At 43.5% G+C, this 16416-nt stretch overlaps 4 non-coding genes across 4 annotated transcripts; all 4 read right to left on the minus strand.

Moving 5' to 3' along the window:
- Positions 1 to 4436: 4436 nt before the first annotated feature.
- LOC136594648 (U11 spliceosomal RNA) lies at positions 4437 to 4572 on the minus strand. Its single transcript, XR_010788599.1, has one exon. It is a non-coding gene; the product is annotated as a U11 spliceosomal RNA (small nuclear RNA).
- A 3873-nt stretch (positions 4573 to 8445) lies between these two features.
- On the minus strand, positions 8446 to 8581 carry LOC136594637 (U11 spliceosomal RNA). Its single transcript, XR_010788598.1, has one exon. It is a non-coding gene; the product is annotated as a U11 spliceosomal RNA (small nuclear RNA).
- A 3740-nt stretch (positions 8582 to 12321) lies between these two features.
- Positions 12322 to 12457, minus strand: LOC136594614 (U11 spliceosomal RNA). The gene has a single exon (XR_010788596.1). It is a non-coding gene; the product is annotated as a U11 spliceosomal RNA (small nuclear RNA).
- A 3743-nt stretch (positions 12458 to 16200) lies between these two features.
- Positions 16201 to 16336, minus strand: LOC136594626 (U11 spliceosomal RNA). Its single transcript, XR_010788597.1, has one exon. It is a non-coding gene; the product is annotated as a U11 spliceosomal RNA (small nuclear RNA).
- Between the last annotated feature and the right edge of the window lie 80 nt (positions 16337 to 16416).

Raw genomic sequence — 16416 nt, forward strand, 5'->3', positions numbered from 1 at the left:
TAATGCTTTGGCGATACTTTTCATCAATTTTGTTATGTCTGATATATCGGTAACATCGATAGTTTAAGGTGATAGAATATCGATTTTTGTAAAGAAGAAACGTGTCTTGTGGTCTGGTGACCAGATGTTCTTTCTTTACATTCTGCCCTTTCCTTTGTGTTGTACAGGATGTAGTTTTGCTCGAGGCACTAATGAACTTATAAACAAGTTCTAGAAACTTCTGGAAAGTGTGAGGTGACTCTTTGTCACCAATAAGGTTTGCTCCAAACAAAACGACTCTCAGAAAAAGTGGGGTCTTCGGCCCCTTTTACACATGCATTTGTTCATCACGTTAGACGCAGCCTCTGAACGCTTGCGTCTAACGCGATGGCTGTGGGCAGTGCTTTCTAAAGGAAAGATGGAAGGCTGCGCTGAAGGCACGAAGGTCATGTCCAGAAAAGGAGATGCGACATGTCGTGCGCTCAGCGTCTAACGCGAACGCAGTGCCCATAGAAAAGATAGGAGACCCATCTAACGCAATTACAATTGCATCTGGGGCATTGCATTTGTGTTACCAGGCCCTGCATTGTTTACAAGTTGCCATGGAGACCGTTGGTCCCTCAGCGGCAAGTTGAAAAAATGCAGGGCACGCAGCCCCACAAACACACACACACAGATCACGCTCACATCCCGTCAGGTCCAGCGTCCATCTTCTGGCTTCGTTGTAGCTGGCAGTGTGTTTACCTCCAATCATCAACGATTATTGGGGCCAATGATAAAAAAACTTCTTTTCCTATACCTAATTTTAATTAGATGTTTCATCTGTAATTTTTTATTTTCATTTGTAACTTTAATATATTTTCATGTTATTAATAGTTATAAGTTAATAAATTCAACAGTTTTAAGTTTTAAAAGAAAACTATAATATTTTTTTTGTTGATTGTTGCTTTATTAACCCTAGACCGGTTTTATTTTTATACAGCATTTTAAAAAGTCGATATATCGAAATATCAATATTTTTTCACCGATATGTTACAATAATCGATAGTTTGTTCAGTGATCGACTATCAATATTTTTGTGTCGATGTCCCAACTTTAGGGTGCATTCACGCCAAGCCGATATACGTCGTCCTCATCTGCAAGGGGGGAGGATGGAAGAGCCAGGAGCAGGAACTGAGCTCCCGCCCCCTCACTGCCTCCTCTCCGCCCCTCTGCACTATTTGCAATGGGGAGAGGCGGGGCAGGGCGGAGCTAAGGTTTGGGACTTAGCCCCGCCCTGTCCCACCTCTCCTCATTGCAAATGAATGGGGAGAGGCGGAACGGGCGGGGCTATTTCGCGTAACTTAGCCCTGCCCCCATCCCGCCTCCTTTCATTGCAAATAGTGCAGAGGGGCAGAGAGGGTGCGGGAACTCAGTTCCTGCTCCTGGCTCTTCCATCCTCCCCCCCCTGCAGATGAGGAGGACGTATATCAGCTCGGCGTGAAAACAAGGCCGATATACATTCGTGGGAATGCACCCTTAGTCTGTAAGTACCCTAGTGAGCCCTAGCGGGAAGAAAGTGAATAATTTGTAATTAGCTGGATTTCTGCATTTAATACTAATAAGCCACAGTTGTAGGCAAACCCAATCTAAACTAATACCACAACCCATTGTACCGTTCATGTCATTTCCTGAGAAAACAGACACAGTGCAGAAAAAAAGTGAACCCTTGACTTTACTGCAGCTGCAAATACGATTTACACAATGTTGAGGGAGAATTTTGGATTGTCCCTTCATGCAAGTGTTTTGGTTCATGAGTATTTCTGAGATACAAGCAGCCCTGTGATGCTTACATTCACATGAATTATGAGGAGCATGTGCCGTCTACATGACTCTTCCACAGTTGTTAGTGATATCTTTTTCTATAAAGGCTGATATTACTGTGCTCCAATGGTTTTTCCCTACAGCACAAATTCTTATGTTACTGCAGAGGGAAGGGGTTGTACCAAGATCATATAACTTGTGCAACCTTGAACCCTTTTGGCTCAGATCTTACATTGTTAAATTCTAAGCAGACAACCCCTTTATAGGCCACCTGCCATCAACTAGAAGCACCATAAACTAATTTAGGTGATGGGGACTCCGATGGCTCTGACTCATACTCATCCAGTTCCTGTGGTGTCCCTTGGAAAAGTCAGCGCCCACGGTAGCTTGACTCTTTTTAGAAGGCTGTGCATGCGCACTCTCTTCTGAAAAGAATCAGACAGCTGTGGGTGCTGACTGCAGAGAGGGACCGAATACGTATAAGACACAGCTCCCTGGGCTCCGCTCCCCATCACCTACAATATAAGCATCATAACTTAGTTTATGGTGCTTCTAGTTGATGACAGGGTCTCTTCAATAACCTTTAAAGGGGTCTTCTGTGGCTTTGATAATGTTTTCTATTGACAACTGACAGGTCATCAATAGATGACCAGCAGGGACCGTCGCTTGGTTCCCCCCCCGTTCAGCTGATTCCCACGTTACAGCCATCAGAGGAAGCAGAAAGTGTTGGCCATAAGAGCAGGTCCTGTTGAATTGAATAGCCTCCCTGCTGACTATAGTGACACTAGCAATCAGCTTATCATCTACTGATGACCTCTTAGCCCCGTTTATACGGGCGAGTATCTCACCATTCTCCTGTGCCCGATGGAACAAGCGGCTGACGTTGTTGAGAATCGTTCAGTGCTTCGCATTCCAAGTGAAATAGTGAAGGATCAGTGTTTAAACGGCATGATAGATGCGGGGTATTTCCCGCAACTGCACGTACCCTTGCATCGTGTGGATTGCGCGAGATCATAAGCGATCTCACGCTATCCGGCAGCGGGAGACATCTGTCAGTCATAGCCAGCCTCCCGCTGCAACAGCGTGGGTGCATTGGAGATGTGCGCCCCCCCCCTCCCCTGCTGTTAACCCCTTCACTGACGCGATCTATGTAGAAGACTGCATGGGAAGGGTTCACAGAGGGAGCGCGCTCGTCTGTGATGTTATCGGGATCTTGCGATATAATCACAGAGAGCCGGCTGGTTGCCATGGCAACAGGACGCCAGATACTGGTGTTCTGTATTGCCATTGCCAATGATCGCTGTAACAAGTGATACGTCATGGCAGCGGGGTATTTCCCGCAACTGCACGTACCCTTACATCGTGTGGATAGCGCGAGATCATAAGTGATCTCCCGCTATCCGGCAGCGGGCGACGGCTGTCGCTGATAGCCGACCTCCCGCTGCAATAGCGTGGGTGCATTGGAGATGCTCCTCCCTTCCCCCCACGCTGTTAACCCCTTCACTGACGTGATTTGTGTAGAACACTGCATGGGAAGGGTTCACAGAGGGAGCGCACTCGTCTGTGATGTTATCGGGATCCCGCGATATAATCACAGAGAGCACGGCTGGTTGCCATGGCAACAGGACGCCAGATACTGGTGTTCTGTATTGCCATTGCCAATGATCGCTGTAATAAGTGATAAAGCATTTCAGGAGAGAAGTCCTGCAATGCCTTATCATAGCGATCAGAGCTCGTATTATTTAAGTCCCTCAGAGGGAGACAAATTGTGTAAAAAAAAAAAGATCAAAATAATGTACAAAAAATAAAAATGTAAAAAAAAAAATGTAAAAAAAAAAAACTTTGGGGGGGCTTTTGCTCATATTAGCATAAACACACTAAAAACCCACAGATTTCATATCATTGTGTCCATAACGACACGTACAATAACTTGCACATGCTTTTTATCCTGCATGGCAAAAAGCATTAAAAAAACGCTTAAAAAATGGAGGAAAAATGCTAATTTTTAGCATTTTGCCTCCCAAAAACTGCAATATAAGTGATCAAAAATCGTATGTACCCCAAAATGGTACAAATAAAAACTACAGCTTGTTCCGCAAAAAATAAGCCCTGACAGAGCTCCGCCCATGGAAAAATAAAAAAGGTATATGACTTTCAATGCAGCGATTTAGGGAAAAAAAAGATTTCCAAAAAAGGATTTTTATTGCAGAAAAGTGGAAAAACCTAAAAAAAATTAGAATCTTGGTATTATTGTAATTGTACAGCTCGCAGAAAAAATGGATTGGGTCATTTATGCTGCATAATTAACGCTTTAAAAAAAATAAAATAATCGATGTCAGAATTGATGCGTTTTCCTTCCCTGCTATGATACAAATTAATAAAAGTTTTACAATATAGTCTATGCACCCAAAAATGGCGCCAATAAAAACGACATTTTGCCACACAAAAAACATGCCCTTATACGGCCGCGTCGACAGAAAATTAAAAGAGTTATAGCTTTTAAAATAGGAGATTAAAATCTGCCAAAATTGTTGTGTCCTTAAACCCAAAATAGGCCATGTCCTTAAGGGGTTAAAATTAGCACTTATCATTCCCTGTAAACAGAATGTTCCAATGCCATAGAACACAAATTAACCATCTTTCACCATAGAGGAGAGGACGCCCGGAATAACGATCACAGGCAGTCCAAGTCACAAAAATTATGCTTCCGAAATCTCTTGATAACGATTCCGCACCACCATCCCCTGTGCAGGGACCAGTGATGTGCCATGCATGGCACAAGCCCTTTTTAACTAGCTCCTTCATAGATCACAACCCAGGATGTGCAACATCGCCATCTAACTTAGGGCAACCAAAAACTATATACCGTGGAATATTATTATTATTATATGTTGTCACTGAACATTCATCTTATTGAGTGTGGAGTGTGTTCTTATAAATGTGTAATTCTATTGAAAAGATGTTATTGCCGCTATACTAATATGCAAATAAAGGAGCATCATGGGAAACTAGCTGCCAAGACCCATGGGTCAAGAATTAAGACGTCAGTACAACCTCTTCCCCATGCATTAACACTATAGTCGTATACTCACTTAGAACCGCAGAGTTTGAAGGGACTTCCAGGTAAATCTGGTCCTAACCTCTGCTCAATGAAAGATTTAATAAATCATTCCAGACAGATGTCTGTCCAGCCTCTGTTTGAAGACTTCCATTAAAGGAAAACTCACCACCTCTCGTGGTAACCTGTTCCATTCATATACTTGTATCCTTCAAGTCTTGTATTCTAGTCATATGTATCATTCCACCATGTTTCCGTGATGCCTATGACATCATATTTCTCTTCCTGCGTTAGGAGCTCCAATTCCCCTTGTTTGTTTCCCATGCTCTGTCCATTTGTGTAAAAACATTTTAGTTTGTGATCGGTGTCTCTTGCTCCTCTAATTTCCTTCTAAATTTTTCGTCTTTGTTCTTTCTTTCCACTTCTGATAGTAAGGTTCTCAAATGTATTAGTTAACTGTATATTGTTACCTGGCCTTTCACTTCCCTTCCCATATTGTTCTAGTTTAAAGCTTTCCTAATGAGTGAAGCAAGGCGCCCACCAAATACATGCTTACCTGTTTTTGTAAAGTGCAATCCATCATATAGGTAATTCACTCTATGGCCTAGAAATCCGAATCTTTGCTGATGGCACCATTGACGTAGCCAGTTTGGACACCTCTAGAATCCTATTCCATCTCCTTATTCCATGGCCATCCACTGGCAGGATGGATGAGAAGACCACCTGTGCTCCCAGTTCTTTCACTTTCCTGCCGAGGTCTTCAAAGTCACCACATTCCCTTTTTGCTGTGTCTTTTGTCCCTACGTGTATCAGTAGGAATTGGTAATGGTCTTACCGCATTACACTGTTCTTTGTGGCCAAAGTCATTTCTAGATGTACCTCTTCGTCGTTCAGCGTGCAAGCCTGGTATCAGTTGCTGAGCAGCATGAGTGCTGGCTGACTCCTGATCCTACTGCCTCTTTGGGTCACATGTTTCCATTCCTCTGCTTCTGCAGGTACACAGAAAATTTCTTTTCCTTCGGTATCCTGAAGAGTCATTTCTGCTGTCAAGGAAATCCTCATCCTCTATAGTGAGTTTCCACTTAACTATTCTCTCCGGAAGACTTTGGACCTTTTCCTCTAATCGAGACACGAGCTCACGTTTCTGGCAGGTGAAGTTTTCCTTTTCCACTGGCACGTCTGTAGACATATAGCATACGTTGCAGCTCACAGTATGGCTAGTCTCCCTTTCCATGTCCATTTTCGAATTTCTAAAAGCCAAGAATTCTCATGATGATAAATATTCAACCTAGAAGATATTACTAAGTATCCTCCGAGCAGCTAGACCTGGTTAAACCAAACAATCATCCCATTCACCGCTACTCCTCGCTCTTCCCAGAATGCACCGGGATTATGTAAATTACCTTCTTGGAGCACCAATCTCTGGTCTCCCCCAGCTCCCGCTGTTTTTTGCATCAGTGCTCGGTCCTCCTCATTAGTTTACGTTTACAGCTGCAGTCTTGCACAATTTACGGGACGTCACATGAGCTGCAGCCAATAACAGAGCTTAGTGATCGATCTCTGAGCTCTGCTATTGGCTGCAGCCTCTGTGACGTCCCGTAAACTGGGCGAGACTGCAGCTGTAAACACAGACTGGCGTGGGACACAGGAGCAGCGGAAAGAGGTAAGTATATCACTAATTCTTATGTTATTGCATGGGGAAGGGGTTGTACCGAGATCTTACAACTCAGGCAACCCACTTGAAACCTTTGGGCTCAGATTTTACATTATTAAATTCTAAGCAGACAACCCCTTTATAGGGCACCTGTCATCAACTATAAGCACCATAAATTAATTTAGGTGATGGGGACTCTGATGGCTCTGTCTCATACTCATCCAGCCCCCCGTTCCTGTGGTGTCCCTTTGCAAAGTCAGCGTACACGGTAGCTTGACTCTTTTTAGAAGGCTGTGCATGCGCACTCTCTTCTGAAAAGAGTCAGGCTGCTGTGTGCGCTGACTGCAGAGAGGGACCGAATAAGTATAAGACACAGCTCCCTGGGCTCCGCTCCCCATCACCTACAATATAAGCATCATTACTTAGTTTATGGTGCTTCTAGTTGATGACAGGGTCTCTTCAATAACCTTTAAAGGGGTCTTCTGTGGCTTTGATAATGTTTTCTATTGACAACTGACAGGTCATCAATAGATGACCAGCAGGGACCGTCGCTTGGTTCCCCACCATTCAGCTGATTCCCACGTTACGGCCATCAGAGGAAGCAGAAAGTGTTGGCCATAAGAGCAGGTCCTGTTGAATTGAATAGCCTCCCTGCTGACTATAGTGACACTAGCAATCAGCTTATCATCTACTGATGACCTCTTAGCCCCGTTTATACGGGCGAGTATCTCACCATTCTCCTGTGCCCGATGGAACAAGCGGCTGACGTTGTTGAGAATCGTTCAGTGCTTCGCATTCCAAGTGAAATAGTGAAGGATCAGTGTTTAAACGGCATGATAGATGCCCGAGCCGATGCTAATGTTTATGCCGGCCGAGACCGAACGAGGAGCAAGAAAAGAACCCCGTGATTCTTAGTCGTCCTTGGCTCGCGTTTAACCCCTTCCCTCCATATGATGTAAGGGTACGTCATGGCAGCGGGGTATTTCCCGTAACTGGACGTACCCTTACATCGTGTGGATAGTGCGAGATCATAAGCAATCTCGCACTATCCGGCAGCGGGAGACGGCTGCTACTGATACCCGGCCTCCCGCTGCAACAGCGTGGGTGCATTGGAGATGCGCCCCCCCCTCCGCTGTTTACCCCTTCAGGAGGCCCTCTGTGATGTTATCGGGATCTCGTGATATAATCGCAGAGAGCCTGGCTGGTTGCCATGGCAACAGGACGCCAGATAGCCTTTTTCAATGATCGCTGTAATAAGCAATAAGGCATTGCAGGAGAGAAGTCCTGCAATGCCTTATCATAGCGATCAGAGCTCATATTATGCAAGTCCCTCAGAGGGACAAAAATGGTGTAAAACAAAAAGATCAAAATAATGTAAAAAAATACAAATGTAAAAAGAAATTTATACAAAAAACTTTTGGGGGTCTTTTTCTCATATTGGCATAACCCCCCCCCCCCCCCAAAACCCACATATTTGATATCATTTTGTCTGTAACGACCAGTACAATAACTTGCACATGCTTTTTATCCTGCACAGCAAAAAGCGTTAAAAAAACGCTAAAAAACTGGGGCAAAATGCTAATTTTTAGCATTTTGCCTCCCAAAAATTGAACGGCCTGCAGAAAAAGAACGATAGCAGAATTGATGCGTTTTCTGTCCCTGCGATCATAAAAAAAAAAATTAAAGTTTTACAATATAGTCTATGTACCCAAAAACGGCACCGATAAAAACGACATTTCGCCACACAAAAAACAAGCCCTTATACGGCCGCGTCGACGGAAAAATAAAAAAGTTATGGCTTTTGAAAAATGGAGATTAAAATCTGCCAAAATTGTTGTGTCCTTAAACCCAAAATAGGCCATGTCCTTAAGGGGTTAAAATTAGCACTTATTCCCGGCAAACAGAATGTTCCAATGCCGTAGAACACAAGTTAACCATCTTTCACCATAGAGAGGACGCCCGGAACAACGATCACAGGCAGTCCAAGTCACAAAAATTATGCTTCTGAAATCTCTTGATAACGATTCCGCACCACCATCCCCTGTGCAGGGAACAGTGATGTGCCATGCATGGCACAAGCCCTTTTTAACTAGCTCCTTCATAGATCACAACCCAGGATATGTAACATCACCGTCTAACTTAGGGCAACCGAAAACTATATACCGTGGAATATTATTATTATTATATGTTGTCACTGAACATTCATCTTATTGAGTGTGGAGTGTGTTCTTATAAATGTGTAATTCTATTGAAAAGATGTTATTGCCGCTATACTAATTTGCAAATAAAGGAGCATCATGGGAAACTAGCTGCCAAGACCCATGGGTCAAGAATTAAGACGTCAGTACAACCTCTTCCCCATGCATTAACACTATAGTCGTATACTCACCTAGAACCGCAGAGTTTGAAGGGACCTCCAGGTAAATCTGGTCCTAACCTCTGCTCAATGAAAGATTTACTAAATCATTCCAGACAGATGTCTGTCCAGCCTCTGTTTGAAGACTTCCATTAAAGGAAAACTCACCACCTCTCGTGGTAACCTGTTCCATTCATATACTTGTATCCTTCAAGTCTTGTATTCCAATCATGTGTATCATTCCACCATGTTTCTGTGATGCCTATGACATCATATTTCTCTTCCTGCGTTAGGAGCTCCAATTCCCCTTGTTTGTTTCACATTCTCAGTGCATTTGTGTAAAAACATTTTAGTTTGTGATCGGTGTCTCTTGCCCCTCTACTTTCCTTCTGAATTTTTCGTCTTTGTTCTTTCTTTCCACTTCTGATAGTATGGTTCTCAAATGTATTAGTTAACTGTATATTGTTACCTGGCCTTTCACTTCCCTTCCCATATTGTTCTAGTTTAAAGCTTTCCTAATGAGTAAAGCAAGGCGCCCACCAAATACATGCTTACCTGTTTTTGTAAGGTGCAATCCATCATATAGGTAATTCACTCCATGGCCTAGAAATCCGAATCTTTGCTGACGGCACCATTGACGTAGCCAGTTTGGACACCTCTAGAATCCTATTCCATCTCCTTATTCCATGGCCATCCACTGGCAGGATGGATGAGAAGACCACCTGTGCTCCCAGTTCTTTCACTTTCCTGCCGAGGTCTTCAAAGTCACCACATTCCCTTTTTGCAGTGTCGTTTGTCCCTACGTGTATCAGTAGGAATTGGTAATGGTCTTACCGCATTACACTGTTCTTTGTGGCCAAAGTCATTTCTAGATGTACCTCTTCGTCGTTCAGCGTGCAAGCCTGGTATCAGTTGCTGAGCAGCATGAGTGCTGGCTGACTCCTGATCCTACTGCCTCTTTGGGTCACATGTTTCCATTCCTCTGCTTCTGCAGGTACACAGAAAATTTCTTTTCCTTCGGTATTCTGAAGAGTCATTTCTGCTGTCAAGGAAATCCTCATCTTCTATAGTGAGTTTCCACTTAGCTATTCTCTCCGGAAGACTTTGGACCTTTTCCTCTAATCGAGACACGAGCTCACGTTTCTGGCAGGTGAAGTTTTCCTTTTCCACTGGCACGTCTGTAGACATATAGCATACGTTGCAGCTCACAGTATGGCTAGTCTCCCTTTCCATGTCCATTTTTGAATTTCTAAAAGCCAAGAATTCTCATGATGATATATATCTAACCTAGAAGATATTACTAAGTATCCTCCGAGCAGCTAGACCTGCTTAAACCAAACAATCATCCCATTCACAGCTACTCCTCGCTCTTCCCAGAATGCACCGGGATTATGTAAATTACCTTTTTGGAGCACCAATCTCTGGTCTCCCCCAGCTCCCGCTGTTTTTTGCATCAGTGCTCGGTCCTCCTCATTAGTTTACGTTTACAGCTGCAGTCTCGCACAATTTACGGGACGTCACATGAGCTGCAGCCAATAACAGAGCTTAGTGATTGATCTCTGAGCTCTGATATTGGCTGCAGCCTCTGTGACGTCCCATAAACTGGGCGAGACTGCAGCTGTAAACACAGACTGGCGTGGGACACGGGAGGAGCGGAAAGAGGTAAGTATATCACTAATTCTTATGTTATTGCATGGGGAAGGGGTTGTACCGAGATCTTACAACTCAGGCAACCCACTTGAAACCTTTGGGCTCAGATTTTACATTGTTAAATTCTAAGCAGACAACCCCTTTTTAGGGCACCTGTCATCAAGTATAAGCACCATAAACTAATTTAGGTGATGAGGACTCCGATGGCTCTGTCTCATACTCATCCAGCCCCCCATTCCTGTGGTGTCCTTTTGCAAAGTCAGCGCACACGGTAGCTTGACTCTTTTCAGAAGGCTGTGCATGCGCACTCTCTTCTGAAAAGAGTCAGGCTGCTGTGTGCGCTTACTGCAGAGAGGGCCCGAATAAGTATAAGACACGTTAGCCGATGCTAACGTTTATGCCGGCCGAGACCGAACAAGGAGCAGGAAAAGAACCCCTGGATTCTTAGTTGTCCTTGGCTCGCGTTTAACCCCCTTCCCTCCATATGACGTAAGGGTACGTCATGGCAGCAGGGTATTTCCCGCAACTGGACGTACCCTTACAGCGTGTGGATAGCGGGAGACGGCTGTCAGTCATAGCCAGCCTTCCCCGGCAACAGCGTAGGTGCATTCGATATGCCCCCCCCCCTCTGTTAACCCCTTCACTGTAGCGACCTATGTAGAACACCGCATGTGGAGGGTTCACAGAGGGAGCGCGCTCCCTCTGTGATGTTATCAGGATCTCGCAATGTAATCGCAGATAGCTGTCTGCCATGGCAACAGGACGGCAGATACCGTCCTGTATTGCCATTGCCGATGATGGTTGCAATAAACAATAAGTATAATGAAAAAAAGATCTGGTACGGTGTTAGCCAGTAGAGCAAAATGTGATTGTTCCTAGCAAGAGAAACCATGTAGTCTTGTAGATATGATACCTTTTAATGGCTAACATACATACATGATGTAATAATAGCGAGTTTGCGAACCAACGCAGTGTTCCATAAGCCTGAAGAAGAACCCTGCATTGGTTCGCAAGCTGGCTATTACATCATGTATGTATGTTAGCCATTAAAAGGTATCATATCTACAAGATTACGTGGTTTCTCTTGCTGGGAACAATCACAATAAACAATAAGGCATAGCAGGAGAGAAGTACTGCAATACCTTATCATAACGATCAGAGCTGGTATGGTGTAAGTCCCTCAGAGGGACATAAATGGTGTAAAAAAAAAAATTTAAAAAAAAGATCAAAATAATGTACAAAAAATCAAAAAGGAAAAAAAATATTTAAAAAAATTTGGAAGGGCTTTTTTCTCATAGTAGCATAAAACCCCCAAAAACCCACATATTTGATATCATAGTGTCCGTAACGACACGTACAATAACTTGCATATGCTTTTTATCCTGCACGGCAAAAAGCATTAAAAGAAACGCCAAAAAACTAAGGCAAAATGCTAATTTTTAGCATTTTGCCTCCCAGCCCGCAGAACAAAAAGGATTGTGTCATTTATGCTGCATAATTAACGCTTAAAAAAAAATAAAATCTATGGCAGAATTAATGCATTTTCTGTCCCGATCATGTAAAAAATAATTAAAGTTTTACGATATAGTCTATGTACCCAAAAATGGCGCCGATAAAAACTACATTTCATCACGCAAAAAAGCCCATCACGCAAGCCCTTATACGGCCGCGTCGACGGAAAAATAAAGTTATGGCTTGTGAAAGAAAATCTGCTAAAATTGTTGTGTTCTTAAGGGGTTAAAATTAGCACTTATTACCAGCAAACAGAATTTTCCAATGCCGTAGAACACAAGTTACCCATCTATCTTTCACCATAGAGGAGAGGACGCCCGGAATAACGATCACAGGCAGTCCAAGTCACAAAAATTATGCTTCCGAAATCTCTTGATAACGATTCCGCACCACCATCCCCTGTGCAGGGAACAGTGATGTGCCATGCATGGCACAAGCCCTTTTTAACTAGCTCCTTCATAGATCACAACCCAGGATATGTAACATCACCGTCTAACTTAGGGCAACCGAAAACTATATACCGTGGAATATTATTATTATATGTTGTCACTGAACATTCATCTTATTGAGTGTGGAGTGTGTTCTTATAAATGTGTAATTCTATTGAAAAGATGTTATTGCCGCTATACTAATATGCAAATAAAGGAGCATCATGGGAAACTAGCTGCCAAGACCCATGGGTCAAGAATTAAGACGTCAGTACAACCTCTTCCCCATGCATTAACACTATAGTCGTATACTCACCTAGAACCGCAGAGTTTGAAGGGACCTCCAGGTAAATCTGGTCCTAACCTCTGCTCAATGAAAGATTTAATAAATCATTCCAGACAGATGTCTGTCCAGCCTCTGTTTGAAGACTTCCATTAAAGGAAAACTCACCACCTCTCGTGGTAACCTGTTCCATTCATATACTTGTATCCTTCAAGTCTTGTATTCCAATCATGTGTATCATTCCACCATGTTTCTGTGATGCCTATGACATCATATTTCTCTTCCTGCGTTAGGAGCTCCAATTCCCCTTGTTTGTTTCACATTCTCAGTGCATTTGTGTAAAAACATTTTAGTTTGTGATCGGTGTCTCTTGCCCCTCTACTTTCCTTCTGAATTTTTCGTCTTTGTTCTTTCTTTCCACTTCTGATAGTATGGTTCTCAAATGTATTAGTTAACTGTATATTGTTACCTGGCCTTTCACTTCCCTTCCCATATTGTTCTAGTTTAAAGCTTTCCTAATGAGTAAAGCAAGGCGCCCACCAAATACATGCTTACCTGTTTTTGTAAGGTGCAATCCATCATATAGGTAATTCACTCCATGGCCTAGAAATCCGAATCTTTGCTGACGGCACCATTGACGTAGCCAGTTTGGACACCTCTAGAATCCTATTCCATCTCCTTATTCCATGGCCATCCACTGGCAGGATGGATGAGAAGACCACCTGTGCTCCCAGTTCTTTCACTTTCCTGCCGAGGTCTTCAAAGTCACCACATTCCCTTTTTGCAGTGTCGTTTGTCCCTACGTGTATCAGTAGGAATTGGTAATGGTCTTACCGCATTACACTGTTCTTTGTGGCCAAAGTCATTTCTAGATGTACCTCTTCGTCGTTCAGCGTGCAAGCCTGGTATCAGTTGCTGAGCAGCATGAGTGCTGGCTGACTCCTGATCCTACTGCCTCTTTGGGTCACATGTTTCCATTCCTCTGCTTCTGCAGGTACACAGAAAATTTCTTTTCCTTCGGTATTCTGAAGAGTCATTTCTGCTGTCAAGGAAATCCTCATCTTCTATAGTGAGTTTCCACTTAGCTATTCTCTCCGGAAGACTTTGGACCTTTTCCTCTAATCGAGACACGAGCTCACGTTTCTGGCAGGTGAAGTTTTCCTTTTCCACTGGCACGTCTGTAGACATATAGCATACGTTGCAGCTCACAGTATGGCTAGTCTCCCTTTCCATGTCCATTTTCGAATTTCTAAAAGCCAAGAATTCTCATGATGATATATATCTAACCTAGAAGATATTACTAAGTCTCCTCCGAGCAGCTAGACCTGCTTAAACCAAACAATCATCCCATTCACAGCTACTCCTCGCTCTTCCCAGAATGCACCGGGATTATGTAAATTACCTTTTTGGAGCACCAATCTCTGGTCTCCCCCAGCTCCCGCTGTTTTTTGCATCAGTGCTCGGTCCTCCTCATTAGTTTACGTTTACAGCTGCAGTCTTGCACAATTTACGGGACGTCACATGAGCTGCAGCCAATAACAGAGCTTAGTGATCGATCTCTGAGCTCTGATATTGGCTGCAGCCTCTGTGACGTCCCGTAAACTGGGCGAGACTGCAGCTGTAAACACAGACTGGCGTGGGACACGGGAGGAGCGGAAAGAGGTAAGTATATCACTAATTCTTATGTTATTGCATGGGGAAGGGGTTGTACCGAGATCTTACAACTCAGGCAACCCACTTGAAACCTTTGGGCTCAGATTTTACATTGTTAAATTCTAAGCAGACAACCCCTTTATAGGGCACCTGTCATCAAGTATAAGCACCATAAACTAATTTAGGTGATGAGGACTCCGATGGCTCTGTCTCATACTCATCCAGCCCCCCATTCCTGTGGTGTCCTTTTGCAAAGTCAGCGCACACGGTAGCTTGACTCTTTTCAGAAGGCTGTGCATGCGCACTCTCTTCTGAAAAGAGTCAGGCTGCTGTGTGCGCTTACTGCAGAGAGGGCCCGAATAAGTATAAGACACGTTAGCCGATGCTAACGTTTATGCCGGCCGAGACCGAACAAGGAGCAGGAAAAGAACCCCTGGATTCTTAGTTGTCCTTGGCTCGCGTTTAACCCCCTTCCCTCCATATGACGTAAGGGTACGTCATGGCAGCAGGGTATTTCCCGCAACTGGACGTACCCTTACAGCGTGTGGATAGCGGGAGACGGCTGTCAGTCATAGCCAGCCTTCCCCGGCAACAGCGTAGGTGCATTCGATATGCCCCCCCCCCCCCCCTCTGTTAACCCCTTCACTGTAGCGACCTATGTAGAACACCGCATGTGGAGGGTTCACAGAGGGAGCGCGCTCCCTCTGTGATGTTATCAGGATCTCGCAATGTAATCGCAGATAGCTGTCTGCCATGGCAACAGGACGGCAGATACCGTCCTGTATTGCCATTGCCGATGATGGTTGCAATAAACAATAAGTATAATGAAAAAAAGATCTGGTACGGTGTTAGCCAGTAGAGCAAAATGTGATTGTTCCTAGCAAGAGAAACCATGTAGTCTTGTAGATATGATACCTTTTAATGGCTAACATACATACATGATGTAATAATAGCGAGTTTGCGAACCAACGCAGTGTTCCATAAGCCTGAAGAAGAACCCTGCATTGGTTCGCAAGCTGGCTATTACATCATGTATGTATGTTAGCCATTAAAAGGTATCATATCTACAAGATTACGTGGTTTCTCTTGCTGGGAACAATCACAATAAACAATAAGGCATAGCAGGAGAGAAGTACTGCAATACCTTATCATAACGATCAGAGCTGGTATGGTGTAAGTCCCTCAGAGGGACATAAATGGTGTAAAAAAAAAAAATTTAAAAAAAAGATCAAAATAATGTACAAAAAATCAAAAAGGAAAAAAAATATTTAAAAAAATTTGGAAGGGCTTTTTTCTCATAGTAGCATAAAACCCCCAAAAACCCACATATTTGATATCATAGTGTCCGTAACGACACGTACAATAACTTGCATATGCTTTTTATCCTGCACGGCAAAAAGCATTAAAAGAAACGCCAAAAAACTAAGGCAAAATGCTAATTTTTAGCATTTTGCCTCCCAGCCCGCAGAACAAAAAGGATTGTGTCATTTATGCTGCATAATTAACGCTTAAAAAAAAATAAAATCTATGGCAGAATTAATGCATTTTCTGTCCCGATCATGTAAAAAATAATTAAAGTTTTACGATATAGTCTATGTACCCAAAAATGGCGCCGATAAAAACTACATTTCATCACGCAAAAAAGCCCATCACGCAAGCCCTTATACGGCCGCGTCGACGGAAAAATAAAGTTATGGCTTGTGAAAGAAAATCTGCTAAAATTGTTGTGTTCTTAAGGGGTTAAAATTAGCACTTATTACCAGCAAACAGAATTTTCCAATGCCGTAGAACACAAGTTACCCATCTATCTTTCACCATAGAGGAGAGGACGCCCGGAATAACGATCACAGGCAGTCCAAGTCACAAAAATTATGCTTCCGAAATCTCTTGATAACGATTCCGCACCACCATCCCCTGTGCAGGGAACAGTGATGTGCCATGCATGGCACAAGCCCTTTTTAACTAGCTCCTTCAGAGATCACAACCCAGGATGTGCAACATCACCGTCTAACTTAGGGCAACCGAAAACTATATACCGTG

The sequence above is a fragment of the Eleutherodactylus coqui genome, chromosome 1 (genome assembly GCF_035609145.1).
Source record: "Eleutherodactylus coqui strain aEleCoq1 chromosome 1, aEleCoq1.hap1, whole genome shotgun sequence".
Taxonomy (NCBI): domain Eukaryota; kingdom Metazoa; phylum Chordata; class Amphibia; order Anura; family Eleutherodactylidae; genus Eleutherodactylus; species Eleutherodactylus coqui.